This window comes from Heteronotia binoei, chromosome 8, assembly GCF_032191835.1.
Source record: "Heteronotia binoei isolate CCM8104 ecotype False Entrance Well chromosome 8, APGP_CSIRO_Hbin_v1, whole genome shotgun sequence".
NCBI classification, from domain to species: Eukaryota; Metazoa; Chordata; class Lepidosauria; order Squamata; family Gekkonidae; genus Heteronotia; species Heteronotia binoei.
This window is the reverse complement of record NC_083230.1, coordinates 97,285,902-97,301,080: the sequence shown is the minus strand read 5'-3', so window position 1 is coordinate 97,301,080 and position 15,179 is coordinate 97,285,902. Positions and strand designations below refer to the sequence as shown.

Here is a 15,179-nt window from a genome sequence, read left to right as displayed (position 1 = left end):
TTTACAAGTTATATTAAAATTAACACTATGGTGCTATAAACATTAAAGCTTCAGTAAGGTTCAGTAGCTAAAAACATATCCAGCGGCACTTTCTTAGCTTGTCATTAGTTGAAGGCTATTTTGAAGAGGTAGGTCTTACAGGCCCTGCGGAATTTATCTAAACACCGTAGGGCCCGCACCTCTTCTGGAAGTTGATTCCACAGCAGTGGAGCTGCAATGGAGAAGGCCCGATCCCGGGTTGTCTTTGGCCTCCCTTGGCCCAGGGATATTCAGCTGGTTCTTTCCAGCTGACCTCAGCGCTCTCTGGGGCTCATCTTGCTAAATTAGTCCCACCAGGGCTGCTTTCAGATGTCAGGAGATCTCAAAGTCCTTCTCTCCTGTTGCCCTGCCTCTGTGCAGGTGACAGGAGTGCAGAAACTCCACTCTGCAAAGGATGCAGGCTGCCTAGGGCAAGAATGAAGGGGATGGGGTGTAGCAAAACCAACTGTGGGCTCTCTGAGTTGCTCCTGAAGAGATGGTATAAAAGTTCTTCCCACCTTACAGAAAATAAAATCAAGGTATTGGCCTCTTTCTCCACAGGTACCAGGATGCAGAGAGCTTCTAGGAGGAAGAAGCAATTATCTCTCCTTGTCCTAGCCCACCTTCTGCATCAGTTGTAATCAAGCCACTTACCCAGATCTACCATACGCTGAGTGGCCCGTCTCCAGGTCATGGGTGGGGTTCTCCTGAAATTGCAATTGACTCCCATACCAGAGAGATCAGTGATCCTGGATGAAATGACAACTTAGGAGGGCAGATTGTGTGGCATAACATCCCCACTGAGTTCCATTCACTCCCCAAACTCCACCCTCCCCAGCACTGCCCTCAAATTTCAGAGGAATTTCCCAAGCTGCAGCTAACCTTAAAGCCATCAGGCTCCTGGCTGGAATGGATCTAGCAAGAGTGACCCTCATTATACAGAGTGAGAGCCTTCCTCAAGCCATTCAGCCTGCAATGTGACTGGCATGACCATGTACAGTGTTTCCACCAACCTGGGACAGTGCTGAGTGGCCCAAACGTGGTTAAATCTCCTGGTAGAACAAGCTCTGTCAGGTACAAGCTGCAGTCCGTCTCTCCCCTCTACAAGCCAACCTCTATAATCAACACTTAAAACTCTCTCAGCTTTTCTGCTCTCTAAAAAAGTGACATTCACTGAACTATGTATGGCATTCTCTGTCACTGTTAACTAAGGTTACCAACTCCAGGTTGGAAAATTCCTGGAGGATCAGGGATGGAGCCTCGGGAGGATGGGTTTGGGGTGGGGTGGAACTTCAGCAAGTGCATAATGCCACTGAGTCCACCTTCCAAAGCAGCAGTTTTCTCCAGGGGAACTATTTTCTGTAGTCTAGAGATCAATTGTAATTCTGAGAGATCCACCTGAAGGCTGGCAATCCTACCATTAACTATGACAGGATTTCATCAGCCTGTTGGTATTAGCTACCAATGATGACCATCCTAAACAGAGATTAGGGTTGCCAGTTCCAGGTTGGGAAATTCCTTAGTTCAATGCACTTAGAAGTATGTAAGTAGACTTAGGAATGCACTGTAAATAAGTCTCTAAACAACTCCAACTGTTTTCTGGATTAGTACAGGATAACACCTTTGTTTCCCAAAAGGAAGATCTACAAAAGAACTTGAGAGTTTGGTGGATTTTCAGCTGCATAACAGCAAGGGCAGCTGACATACACACAAAACAGGGCAAGGGTCAGTGATGCTTAAGCTGGAGTAGGTTGCCAATCTCCAGGTGGCACACAAAGACCTCCCACTATTACAATTGATCTCCAGATGACAGAGATCAGTTCTCCTGTAGAAATGAGTCCACTCTCCTGCTTTGGAGAGTGGACTCATACCATGAAGCTATATCCTGCTGAAGTCCCTCCCCAAACCCTGCCCTTCCCAGGCTCCACCTCCAAATTCTCCAGGTATTTTCTAACCCACAGCTGGCAACCCTAATCTGGGAGGTGCACAGAAAGGCAGCTATTCACAAGAAGAGACTTGAAGTATTCAGTTGTGTGATACTTCCTGCATTCTAAAACAGCGTGGTTCTTTGAGGACCATGTCCTTTTGCACCCCCCAAATTTCCCAGGAATGTTGTAGACATTCTTCCTTGTTTGCTTTAGTAAAAGGCTTCTTACTGAGGTTTACTTGATTTTCAGTTTAATTCATTTACTTCATCACAGTAACATTTAATTCATCACAGTAAGTATAATATAGTGGGTTCAATGCAAGGAAGAAATGAGGTGGTAGTGTTCCTAGCTCTTTTATTAAGCAAGGGGTGAACTCAAAGACTGCAGAACTGGGCCAACAGGGCCAGCTATATACACATCAAGGTTCCCGCGCCAGGACGCCATTGGATCATTCAAACCAGCAGGGGGGCCGTGATTGGAGCAGGGCAGTAGGGATTTGGATCCTAATGCCCATTGTTCCTGAGTCCCCAAGCTCAGTCCTAAAGGCTCCGATGAGCCAGGCAGGAACACCATTACTAATAATATACAGCTTTAGTACATATACACAACAGTAAGATATGTTTTGGGGGTAGAAAAATACCCCAGTTACAAACAGCACTAGCAATTATTGTTAGATGTTTTCCATCACATCTGAAAGTGTGCATTCAGGCTGTGGGTTTAGGTATTGAGAAACACAATATGCTCTGTCACCAAACACAAGGTAGATTTTTGTTTTGATGAGACATTTTGATTTGGGGAGTATGATATAATCTAGAATACAATTTATGAAAGTTTTTTCCCCCTCCAAATGCATCAGCAGTAATGGAGCAAAACTGAGTTTGGCTTTAAGGGTTAAATCCCCTCTTTGCTTCCCACTCAATCTGGATCTCAATGGTGGCTGTGCCCAAATGAAATTTACAGTTTACAGACTGGTGGGAATCCTCAAGCTTCTTCACTTCTCTTTAAGCCCTAAGCTCCTTTCACCCAAGTGTCCTTAAAAATGTTTAACTAAACAAATCCAAAATACTTGAATAACCATCTGTTAGCCATTTAATTGCTGCTACTTTTAAAGGGGGGAATTCTACAGTATACCAAGCAAAGGAAACCTGAGAGTTAACCTTATTGTCACAGAGAGGAGTTTGGCTCTAATTACTTGGGATTGTAGTCAGAACACTTTCTGATTCCACCAGTGTTTCTGAACTGTGCCATTCTGGATACAAACTGCTGGCCTCGTGTCTTCCTTGAGTGCATTCTGTACCCACAGAACAACCCAGACAGAAACTCAATACTTTCCTCTCAATTTTTCCCCCCTGAAACCTCAAAGCTTTTTAATATTTATCCATATTGATCCACTATAATTTCAACCTGGATGTTATTACCAAATGGCTAAGTGGGGCTCTCTGCTGTTTCATCAAATCCACACTTAGCTGAGATCATGGAACTTGTTCCATTATCCTATTAGCCTTCCGAAGTAATCCTCCGGAGGCCCACTCCCTCCTCTTCATTCCTTCTGTATCTTAACCAGGGCTGCCAGTTTCCTGCAGGAGGGGCAGAGAATCCCCAACTCCCAGATCTCATTTCCCACCACCATTCCTGCAGCCAACAATAGATGTTATGAGGTCATAGTGTGATGTCATTTCTGGGGGGAAAACCAGAAGTGATGTCAGTCTGTTCTAGGAACTGCCAGAGATTCCTAGAGAGTTGTGACATCACCCCATGTCCCTCTCTCTGCCCAGACTCCTGCCAGTTGCCCAGCCTAATCTTGACCACAGGGGAGAGACTAGCTTGCAGCATCAGCTGCAGACAAGAGAAGAAGCAGAGGCTTCTTAGAAGAAGCTTCTCTGAAACCGGTTTTATTGAAGCAAAGGAAGAAAGCCTTTCTCTATAACTTTTCAGCATTTAGCTGTGGCTGAATGGCAAAGCATCTGCTTTGCATGCAAAAGAAGACCCAAGTTCAATTCCCATCATTTCCAATTGGAAGGACCAGGCATAAAAACATAAGAACATAAGAGAAGCCATGTTGGATCAGGCCAATGGCCCATCCAATCCAACACTGTATTACACAGTGGCCTATACACACACACACACACACACTCTGTGACTAACCTCTGCTCCATATTTTTATCCAATCCCCTCTTGAAGCTGGCTATGCTTGTAGCCGCCACCACCTCCTGTGGCAGTGAATTCCACATGTTAATCACCCTTTGGGTGAAGTACTTCTTTTTATCCATTTTAACCTGACTGCTCAGCAATTTAATTGAATGCCCACGAGTTCTTGTATTGTGGGAAAGGGAGAAAAGGACTTCTTTCTCTACTTTCTCCATTCCATGCATAATCTTGTAAACCTCTATCATGTCACCCCTCAGTCGACATTTCTCCAAGCTAAAGAGCCCCAAGCGTTTTAACCTTTCTTCATAGGGAAAGTGTTCCAAACCTTTAATCATTCTAGTTGCCCTTTTCTGCACTTTTTCCAATGCTATAATATCCTTTTTGAGGTACGGTGACCAGAATTGCACACAGTACTCCAAAGGAGATCGCACCATCAATTTATATGGGGGCATTATGATACTGGCTGATTTGTTTTCAGTTCCCTTCCTAATAATTCCCAGCATGGCGCTGGCACACTGTCTTAACATTTTCAGTGAGTTATCTACCACGACCCCAAGATCTCTCTCTTGGTCATTCTCTGCCAGTTCACAACCTATCAACTTGTATTTGTAGCTGGGATTCTTGGCCCCAATGTGCATTACTTTGCACTTGGCCATACTGAACCTCATCTGCCACGTTGACGCCCACTCACTCAGCCTCAACAGATCCCTTTGGAGTGCCTCACAATCCGTTCTGGTTCTCACCACCCTGAACAATTTAGTGTCATCTGCAAACTTGGCCACTTCACTGCTCACTCCCAACTCCAAATCATTTATGAACAAGTTAAAGAGCATGGGACCCAGTACTGAGCCCTGTGGCACCCCACTGCTTATCGTCCTCTACTGCGAAGACTGCCCATTTATACTCACTCTCTGCTTCCTATTAATTAGCCAGTTTTTGATCCACTAGAGGGCCTGTCCTTTTACTCAATGACTCTTGAGCTTTCTAAAGAGCCTTTGATGAGGAACTTTATCAAAAGCTTTCTGGAAGTCAAGGTAAATAACATCTATTGGGTCCCCTTTGTCCACATGTTTGCTCACCCCCTCAAAGAACTGTAACAGGTTAGTGAGGCAAGATCTTCCCTTACAGAACCCATGCTGAGTATTCCTCAATAACTTGTGTTCATCAATGTGCCTACTCATTCTGTCCTTGACAATGGTTTCTACCAACTTTCCCGCTATTGAAGTCAGAGTGACTGGCCTGTAATTTCCCGGATCTCCTCTGGAACCCTTTTTAAAGATGGGGGTGACATTTGCTACCTTCTAGTCCTCAGGAACGGAGGCAGATTTCAATGAAAGATTACATATTTTTGTTAGAAGATCCACAAGTTCAACTTTGAGTTCTTTCAGAACTCTTGGATGTATGCCATCCGGACCTTGTGACTTATTAATTTTTAATTCGTCAATCAGTTGTAGGACCTCCTCTCTTGTCACCTCAATCTGACTCAGGTCTTTCAACACCCCTTCCAAAATTAGTGGTTCTGGAGAGGGCAATGTGAAAGGCAATGTGAAAGAAAGCCGCTACCAGTCAAAATAAAATGCTGAGCTTGATAAACAAATGGTCTGACTCAGCAGAAGGCAGGTTCATAGATACAAGACCATTCTTTAAAATCATCTATGCAAAACCATCAACACTTTGCCTTATTGTAGCACACTGCCTTGCAGCTTTAAAAAAAATACCAAAACTTCTGTTATCATGGTTCTCTAGCCCAGTTTGGTGTAGTGGTTGTGTGCAGACTCTTATCTGGGAGAACGGGGTTTGATTCTCCACTCCTCCACTTACAGCTGCTGGAATAGCCTTAGGGTAGTCATAGCTATCGCAGAAGTTGTCCTTGAAAGGGCAGCTGCTGTGAGAGTCCTCTCAGCCCCACCCATCTCACAGGGTGTCTGTTGTGGGGGGAGAAGATATAGGAGATTGTAAGCCACTCTGAGTCTCTGATTCAGAGAGAAAGGTGGAGTATAAATCTACAGTCTTCTTCTTCTTCTTCTAACTTGCATCCTGTAGAATGTCCAGAACCATCTCATACCAGTATAAGAGAGCCACTGTGATGAAGTGTCAGTCAACGCATCAGAAGATCTCTATTCTGGTAAGTCCCAGCCCTGCTAGTCTCCCAGGAGTTGTCAGCCAAGAGCTGTCAACCTTATGTGTTAAAACAAATCTTTGTTTCAGGGGGTTCAGAAATATCCAGGGACAATGAAACTAACTTCCATTCTTCCATGCATTTTTCCATGGCAACTCACAGACAATGATCATTAGTCCACTCCTCCAGGAGAATAAAAACTTCCTTATTTCCCAGGCAACCAAGCCAATACTTACATGCTGTGCTGCAAGTTTTGATGCCTGTTAGCATAGGGCTGCCAAGCCCCTGGTCCAGGTGAGGGTTCCCCCACCCGGGAGGTTCCCAACCTCCCCCGACGCTGCCAGCGCAAAGACATCACCCAGAAGTGATGTCATCACGCTGTCACCATTGTGTGGCGGCCACTCAAGGCATTTCTGGGAAAGTTCTATGGTTTTCCCTGACTCTCTAGCCATTTGGGAGGGAAAACTCTATGGCACAATAGGTACCATAGAGTTTTTTCCTCCCAAATGGCTAGAGCATCTGGGAAAACCATAGAGTTTTCCCGGAAATGCCTAGAGCAGCCACCACATGACAGCAGCGGCATAATGATGTCACATCTGGGTGATGCCATCGCACACAAAAGTCCTCCCCCCCCCGGAGAACGCAGGGGATTTGGCAACCCTATGCTAGCACAACAGCAAGACTTTCAAGTCACTGTTGCACATGACAAGGTGGGGCACCATGTGGTAGAAGAAGAAGAAAAAGATTTTGGATTTATATCCCACCCTCCACTCCGAAGAGTCTCAGAGCGGCTCACAATCTCCTCTACCTTCCTCCCCCACAACAGACACCCTGTGAGGTGGGTAGGGCTGGAGAGGGCTCTCACAGCAGCTGCCCTTTCAAGGACAACCTCTGCCAGAGCTATGGCTAACCCAAGGCCATTCCAGAAGGTGCAAGTGGAGGAGTGGGGAATCAAACCCGGTTCTCCCAGATAAGAGTCCGCACACTTAACCACTACACCAAACCGGTAGGGTTGCAAGTTCTTAGCACACACCTCATTGAAAAGAATGCAGTGCAGAAGAATGACCACTAGTGGTGCCTATAAATGCAGTTCTCCAGCTCCACTGCATTGCTTTTATTAGGACATACTGTTCCAATGCTCATCTACTCTGTCCACATTCTACCCTATCACAACAAGCTGTAAGAGCATACGAAGAACCCTGCTGGATGAGACCAATGGTTTATCTAGTCTAGCATCCTGACTCACGCAGCAGACAACCAGTTCCTCCAGAGGGCAAACAACAGGGCATAGAGGCTGATGCCTTCCTTTGATGTTGCCTCCTCGCTCTGGGATTCAGAGGTTTAGTGCCTCAGTCCAAGTTTACTTGATTGGGTAGAAGATTGGCCCACTGGTCTTCGAAGCAGGGATGCATTCCATCTTCCACCAACACCTGTTCCCTTGCCCCTCCCCCCCAAAAGGGGGGGGGTTACAAATAATTTTTAAAAATCATGAAAAGCTCTCTCATTTTATGGGAAAAACAAGTGCTGCAGAAAAGCACCCCAAAATTAGAGGTGCTGTAATTTTCCTTCCTGTACAAATAGAGATGTGAAGGCCTGGAAGACAATTGGAAAAATTCAGGAAAAAAAGCAGGTTTTTTCCTGAAACCTTTTTTGCTTTTTCCCCCGAAAAATTGGAAAAATTGAAAAAAGGGGGGGGGGAGAAATTGATTATGGAATGTTTTATTTTAACATGATAAATATAATATTTTAAGACAAGGTATTCAAATATTTTCCAAACCATTTCTAAAAAATATGTATGGTATCAGATTATTCTAATTTCTGTGCACTGAGGACAAGCAAGTCCTAAATCATGCTCATTCATTGAAACTTAGTCCTAGACTCCCTTCTATACACTTCCCCCTCTTCAATTCTTTTTATGAGAACGAGTTTTTTTATTTTTGTTTAATACTGTGGAAAGGAAATATGAATAATTGTTACTTCTGGATTTTTAAAAATTGTTTTGTGGAGGTTTTTTTGTCTGTTCCACATAAACTAGTAAACAGTTCAGGAGAATCTTGCTCCATTTGTTACAATTACAAATAAATATTTTTTAAAAAGTAAATTCTGTTTGTAACAATTGTTGGATACACTATATTTTTAATATGCTAGTTGTGATAATTTCATGCCAAGTAAAATTGTCTATAGTCATATTTTATGTTCCTAAAGTAACAGAATGACTTTCAATCCAGAAAAGAACAAAAAAGTGCTAATGTGGCATTTTTTTCATTTTTCCCGAAAATTTCCAGAAATTTTACATCTCTATGTACAAACAAATGGATAGATGTTATTGAATATAAATATCAAGAAAATTCGTCTTCAGTGCAAAAACACAAAAAAACCCCTTTTGCCCCAAGTATCCCTTGGTCTGACCATTAAAACAAAGCCCTTTTCAGACATTCTGCGGTCACAGAATGAATGTGTAAAGGGCGAAGGAAAAACAAAAGCGCCACCCAGAACCCATGCTAGGTCAGGAATCCTGCTTCTCCCTGGGTTCTCAATACCTGTATGCGCATAAGGGTTGTAATGTATTCTACTAAGCCTTCCACTAAACATAGGTAGCTGGGGGGTGGAGGGTGGAGCTGATGGTTGCAATCCCATTCTCTGCTCCCCAAGTCACATTTATTCTCCATCTTTGGGGGTGTAAAGTGTCCTCAAGTTGCATTTAAGGACGTTGCATTTAGAGGTGGTTTGCCATTGCCTGGCTCTGCATTACAGTCCTTGTCTGGAAATCCTTGGTAGTCTCCTGTCCAAATACTAACCAGGGCCAACTCTGCTTACCTTTCTAGATCTCAGGAGATCTGGCTGGCCTGGACCACTCAACTCAGGGTGGATCATTCACATCAAGGGAAATCCTAACCGTTGTTAGGATTGCAGCCCAAATCTCTCTGGGAATAGGCCTGGGAACAACTAGTATTGCCACAGCTGTTCATGTAGACCTCAGGGTCCTCACCATGATCCTCCAGTTGGCAACTTCTGCTGTGCAGCCCAGAGGAAGATATAGGAGGGCTGAAGTATCCTGCCTTTGCAGATGACAGTTACCAGATATGTTTGTCATCAGTAATAATCAACACAACTGGAGCCGGTGTATTGAGTAAACAATACAAGAAAACCACCGGAAACAATGTAATCTCCACGTAAACCGTAAATATTTAGTGCAAAACTGAAAAAAACAAGAAGTACAGAACACTGAGTATACAATATATGAAATGTCCCCACTAAGTCTTTCCACAACCTGATAAATGGCTTCTTCAAGTAAACACAGAGGTGAAAACTTTTCAACTCAGTGTTCAACTCCAAAGCATGCGGAGAAAGTTAGGAACTGTCTGTCATCAGAGCTGGCCCTGCCACTAGGCAAACTAGGAAATTGCCTAGGATGTTGGCCTTTGAGGGTGATGAATTGGGTACCCCCATGTGACTCAGTGATATTATCAGTGGGGGGAGGGGAGGTGCCAGAAGTTAGCCTTGCCTAGCGTGCCAGACAGTCTAGGGCTGGTCCTGTCTGTCATAACAACACATAGCTTGAGAAAATTAAAGTCAGATGAGAAAGCTAAAGCAAGAAGGAGCTAGATCAGAGTCCAGTAACACTGTCGACACCAAACAGATTGTCAGAGTATAACCTTTCGAGAGTCAGGTATGAACAGGACTTTTTTGTAGAATAAGCCCAGCAGGAACTCACTTGCATATTAGGCCACACCCTCTGACATCATCATTATCTTGCACAGGGCTTTTTTATCAAAAAAACTCATTTGTTTATTAAGCCACACCCCCTGACTCCAAGCCAGCCAGAACTGTGTCCCTGTGCATTCCTGTTCAAAAAAGCCTTGAGTATGAGTATCTGATGAAGCGAGCTTTGATTCTCATGAGCTTATAGCCCCCAAAATCTTGTTAGTGTCTAAGGTGCTCCTGGACTCCAATCAGGACGTTTTTGAGCAGCAATGCACAGGAAAGCAGTTCCGGCTAGCTTGGTGTCAGCGGGTGTGGCTTACTACGCAAATGAGTTCCCACTGGGCTTTTTCTATAAAAAAGTCCACACAAAACAATGATGACTCCAATATAGCTTTTCTACTGCAGACTAGCACAACTCCCATAAGAAATTAAATAAAGTTTCTGCTTCAATTATAAGCATTATGGGTCCCTTTAATTAATCAGATAATGTAGTAATGGATATAATTAGTTCTATGTTGTAAAAAAAAAAAGATGTGTGAGCAGAGGAGAAGAAGTTTGCTAAACTTGCTCTTACAGCATCTCTTGGGGACATCTTTCTCTCTGCTTAAACAAAGCCTCTGCCCTCAGTCCTCCTCCTCCCCAGCTAGAGCAGCCAGGATGGTCTTTGGGATCAGCTGCCTGCCCAGTTTGGACTAATGTTGCTTCTCCATCCATTATTCAGGCTTCCGACATCTGACCCTCTGGAAACCAATTCATTTTAATTACCACAAGCACCGCAGAGGCAACGGGTCATTCGATCCTTTCCATTTCTTTCTGGAACGGACTTCCTCAAAGACACTAGCTGAGTGGAATCTGGAAGCATGAGAAACCAGCCCCACAATCTACAATCCACTTGGGCCCACTTGGTGAAGTGGCTGTGTGTTCTGCTTGGAGCTCCCGGAATTAAACAGGCAATAGAGCCAGTTTGGTGTGGTGTAGTGCAGGGGTAACCAAACTGTGGCTCGGGAGCTACATGTGGCTCTTTCACAAGTATTGTGTGGATATTGAAGCCCCTACCACCAGATTGGTAAAATTGCTTTCTTTCCACCTCTCCCCCATCTGTTTGCCTCCCTCCCTCGTCTTGTGGCTCTCAAACATCTGATCTTTATTCTGTGTGGCTCTTACATTAAGCAAGTTTGGCCAACCCTGGTGTAGGGGTTAAGTGCGCAGACTCTTATCCGGGAGAACCAGATTTGATTCCCCACTCCTCCACTTGCAGCTGCTGGAATGGCCTCAGGTCACCCATAGTTCTCACAGGAATTGTCCTTGAAAGGGCAGCTTCTGGGAGAGTTCTCTCCCCACCTACCTCACAAGGTGTTTGTTGTTGGGGGGGGGGGGAGATAAAGGAGATTGTAAGCCGTTCTGAGATTCAGGGTGTAGGGAAGGGTATAAATCCAATATCACCTTTTTCTTGTCTCAAATAGTTTCCAACTGTCAGGTTGGGCCTGGAGATCTCCTGGAATTACAGCTGATCTCCAGACAACAAAGATAAATTCCCCTTGAGAAAACTGCAGGTTTGGAGAGAGGACAGTATGGCTTTACACCTTGCTGAGGTCACTCGCCAAACCATACCCTCCACCTCCAAATTTCAGTTTTCCAACCCAGAGCAGGTAACTATAAGTACAGCCAGTGCTCACTGACAATTTTAGTAGAGGACCTGGTTTGGATAGCAGGGATTCAGGTCCACACATCATTGGATATTATGCTGTCATTATGCTGTTCACCTCCTGGATTGTCTTGCCCACACAGGAAATCCAGTAGTGAGGGATAGCCATATTGATTTCATTGGGAGGTTTTCTTATTCCACCCATCTTCCAAGGAACAGAGGGTGGCAGGCAGCATTCTCCCCTCCTCTTCTTTATCTTTGCAACATCCTTGTGAGGTAGAGTACATTGAAAGACAGTGACTAGACAAGGTGTCCCAGCTCTTAGTCCAGCACCTTGACTATTGCACCATGCTGGCAACATCCAATTATATGTGAATGCAACCTTGTGAAGTCTCTCTCAGCATAATCCTTCTTACAGGATAAAATTTATCCAGGGTTGTCAAATCTGAACCCACAGAGCCCAACTTTACCTTTAAAGATACGGCTTCAAGAGATTATGTGTTACTGCACCTCCCCTCCTTGATCCTATTGGTCATCTGTTTCCCCCAACCCTCACTTGCTGCATGAGTCAATATTCAAGTCCCTATAGGCAGCAAGGCCCAGGAATCTCATAATCCCATGCTTTTTTTGTTAATATTAGACCTAAAGGCACTGTTTCCAAGTTGTCACCTACCAGCTTTAAAGTTTCAGAGAACAGGCATGTTGGCTTGCAACAGAAGAGCTCAAGTCCAGTAGCACCTTTAAGGCCAACAAAGATTTTCATGGTATGAGCAGCCAGGAGGAAGATATCTAATGAAGAGAGTTTTGACTCTCAAAAGTTTATACCTTGAAAATCTTGTTGGACTTTTTATAGTTACATTGTCCTGAGCTAGAATCACAGAGCTGGAAGGGGCCTCCAGGGTCATCTAGTTCAGTCCTCTACACAACACAGGGAATTCACAAATACCTCCCACTACACACCCCCATTGGCACCTGCTCCATGTCCAGAAGCTCTTTGAGGGTTTTAAAACACACACACATAAATCCCCCTCTTTCTCCAAATCACTGTTTCCCAACCTATGGGGCAGGAGCCAAAAGTGAGTCACAAAGCCTTTAAAAGTGGGTCATGGGCCATCCCTCCCTAATGGCCACCCATGCCCTCTCCTTTGCTCTCTTTTGTATCTTGGAAACCAAGATCTGACCCTGGAAACAATTATCTTTCAAGTCATACATGCATTGGGAACTTTTCTTTTGTGCACATCCATGCTGATCCTGATAGTGTCCTGATGGTTACTCAAGTGAATTTCTCAGATTTTTTTTTGTTTGGAGGGGGGGTGGATTCAAGGGAGTGATGGGAGAGAGGAGAGGGTGATCAGAGGCCTGAACGTAGCCTCCATATGCAAAGGCTGAGTGTGTCAGAATGCCACCTGTTTGGGGTTTGTAAGGGGCAGCTGTTGTGCGATGTTTGGTGGTTTCTCAAAACATCTGGTTAGCCACTGCAGAAAATGGAATGCTGAACCAGATGGGTGTCAAGGTTATGGTTTGTCAAGGGCACACACAAAAACCCACACACAACACCTTGGCCCAGCCCTGGATGGTTCACCAAACCAAAAAGTTTGGGAACCGCTGCTGCGAATGTATTCCTCCCACACAGTTCAAGGATGTTGTATTGCCCATGTACAACACGGATTGAAGAAACGACTCCTGAAAGCCAACAAAAGCCAGACCCACAATCTCCAGACTTGGCTGGACCGCGTCTTAAGTGTCGTTTTCATTCGCTGGTGGGAAGCAAAAGCGCTCGACACGAGCTGGCACTGCTGCGGGGGGCGAGGAGGGGGGGAGAGCGCCACTCTTCAGCTCCGAGGAGGCTGAGCGCAAAGCCCCGGCATTCGTCAAAGGAGAGGGAAACGGGCTGTCCTTCCATCCGCCGCCCCACCCGAAGAGCAGCCACCTTCCAACCACGGGGGAAGCCGAGAGGAAATGCCCCCGCCCTTAATCCCTCCCTTGAAGCCGATTAACAGGGCCAGAGGGAAGCCCCAGCCGGCAACCCCCCCCCCCCCACTTTCGCCTCCCTTCCGCACAAACTGGCACCAAGTGGCGCTCCCTAGAGGTGCGTCCCACTACCCAAGCAAGCCCCAGCACCCCTGGACTGAACGACGCTGGCCTATTCTTCTGCGCTTTGGAGCTCGATCCGAAACGAGTGTTCGCCCTGCTCGACGCTCAACACAAAACGCGCGCCTGGAGTCACTCCGGAGCCCGCCCTTCCTCTCTCTCTCTCTCCCCCCCACCGCCCCCCCCCCAACCTATGGAAACCTGGAGCGCTCCGATGCCATCTCGGGAGCGCAGCCCCGACTTCGCATTTCTCTCCAACTTTCCCCTGGAGACAAACAGGGCTCCGCAAAACTGGCCGGCGACCAGCGCAAAGAAACCGCAGCCTGACTTACTTGGAGTTGCAGTCCAATCTCCCGTCTCAGTTGCAAGGGACTTCGGCTCTCCGTGGTGCGTCGCGGGCTTCGCACACCTTCGGGCTTCGCAAGGCTTCCCTTTCTGCTTGGGCGGGGTGGTGCGTCTCCGCGTCCTTCTTTCCCTCTCTCCGTTTGCTTTCGGCTCCTTTCCCCCCTCCTGCCGTCTCCTCCCAAGGTGCCTCGCCGTCTTCTCCGCTTGCCCTCTTCGCTTCGGGTCTCCTCGCCGAAGGTTTTATACCCGAGCGGGGAACCTGAGCTTCGCTTGGACTCGAGAGAGCGGACTGGGAGTGAGCGACAGAAGAGGGGAGGGAGGGAGGGAAAAGCGCGCGGCTCCCTCATGTGATCTGACTGGGAAGCCTCTTCAAAGGAGGTCACTCCCGGGGCAGGCGGGGAGGGGGAAGAACTTTCGGTCAGGGAAGACAGAGAAATGCGAAGGGGTTCAGTCAGCGGCGGTGCTAAGGGAAAGGAACAGGGGAAAGAGCTTTAGACTTCTGCAACTTCACCTGGCTGCGACCCCCTGACTAAGTGGCCTGTGGGAAACTCACCTTAAGGGATGGCTGCGAATTTCTCATCCCTGCTTTTTTTTTTTTTAATCTGAAAAGCCTGTTTTGGTTTCTCCTTTATTGACCTTTGGCACTTTATTTTTATACTGTTTTCTGCTTCCTCACCTCAAATTTCCCTCTAAAATGCATTTCCCCGGCATTTTTCCCCTGTATCAATACATCAGTGGTCTTAGACACGATTCTGAGGAAGTGTGCCTGCACAAACCTTGAACAAACTTTGTGGGTCTTAAAGGTGCCACTGAACTCAAAAGTTGTTCTGCTGCTTCAGACCAACATGGCTGTGCATCTAGATATATCTTAGACAGTGATGTATGCTGCTAAGAATAAATACCACATGAAAGACTTGTGGAAAAACTCTACACAATACATACCCAATTGGAAACAAGGGCAAAAATAAAGATCTGAATCAGATGGCCAAAAAATAAAATGGGGAACATTTGGTTATTCCACCTCACATGGAGCAGGCAAGGCCAGCACCAGGGTTTCTGGAACCCTAGGCCCCCGGGCTCCCTGCCTGTGGTAGTGGGAGCATACACGGTGGCAGCAGGCAGCACAGCACTAAGCGCCTCTGCCACCCTCACTCGGACACAGTAAGGTTGAGCAGGGTCA

The 15,179-nt window shown here is 46.0% G+C and overlaps 1 protein-coding gene across 1 annotated transcript in view; it reads right to left on the bottom strand.

Moving 5' to 3' along the window:
- Window positions 1–14,299, bottom strand: part of PTN (pleiotrophin) — a 145,213-nt gene extending 130,914 nt beyond the window's left edge. Inside the window, exon 1 of the mRNA XM_060245691.1 lies at window positions 13,987–14,299. The gene's annotated coding sequence lies outside the window, so the exon portion shown is untranslated. The remainder of the gene's footprint in view (window positions 1–13,986) is intronic.
- Window positions 14,300–15,179: the final 880 nt, after the last annotated feature.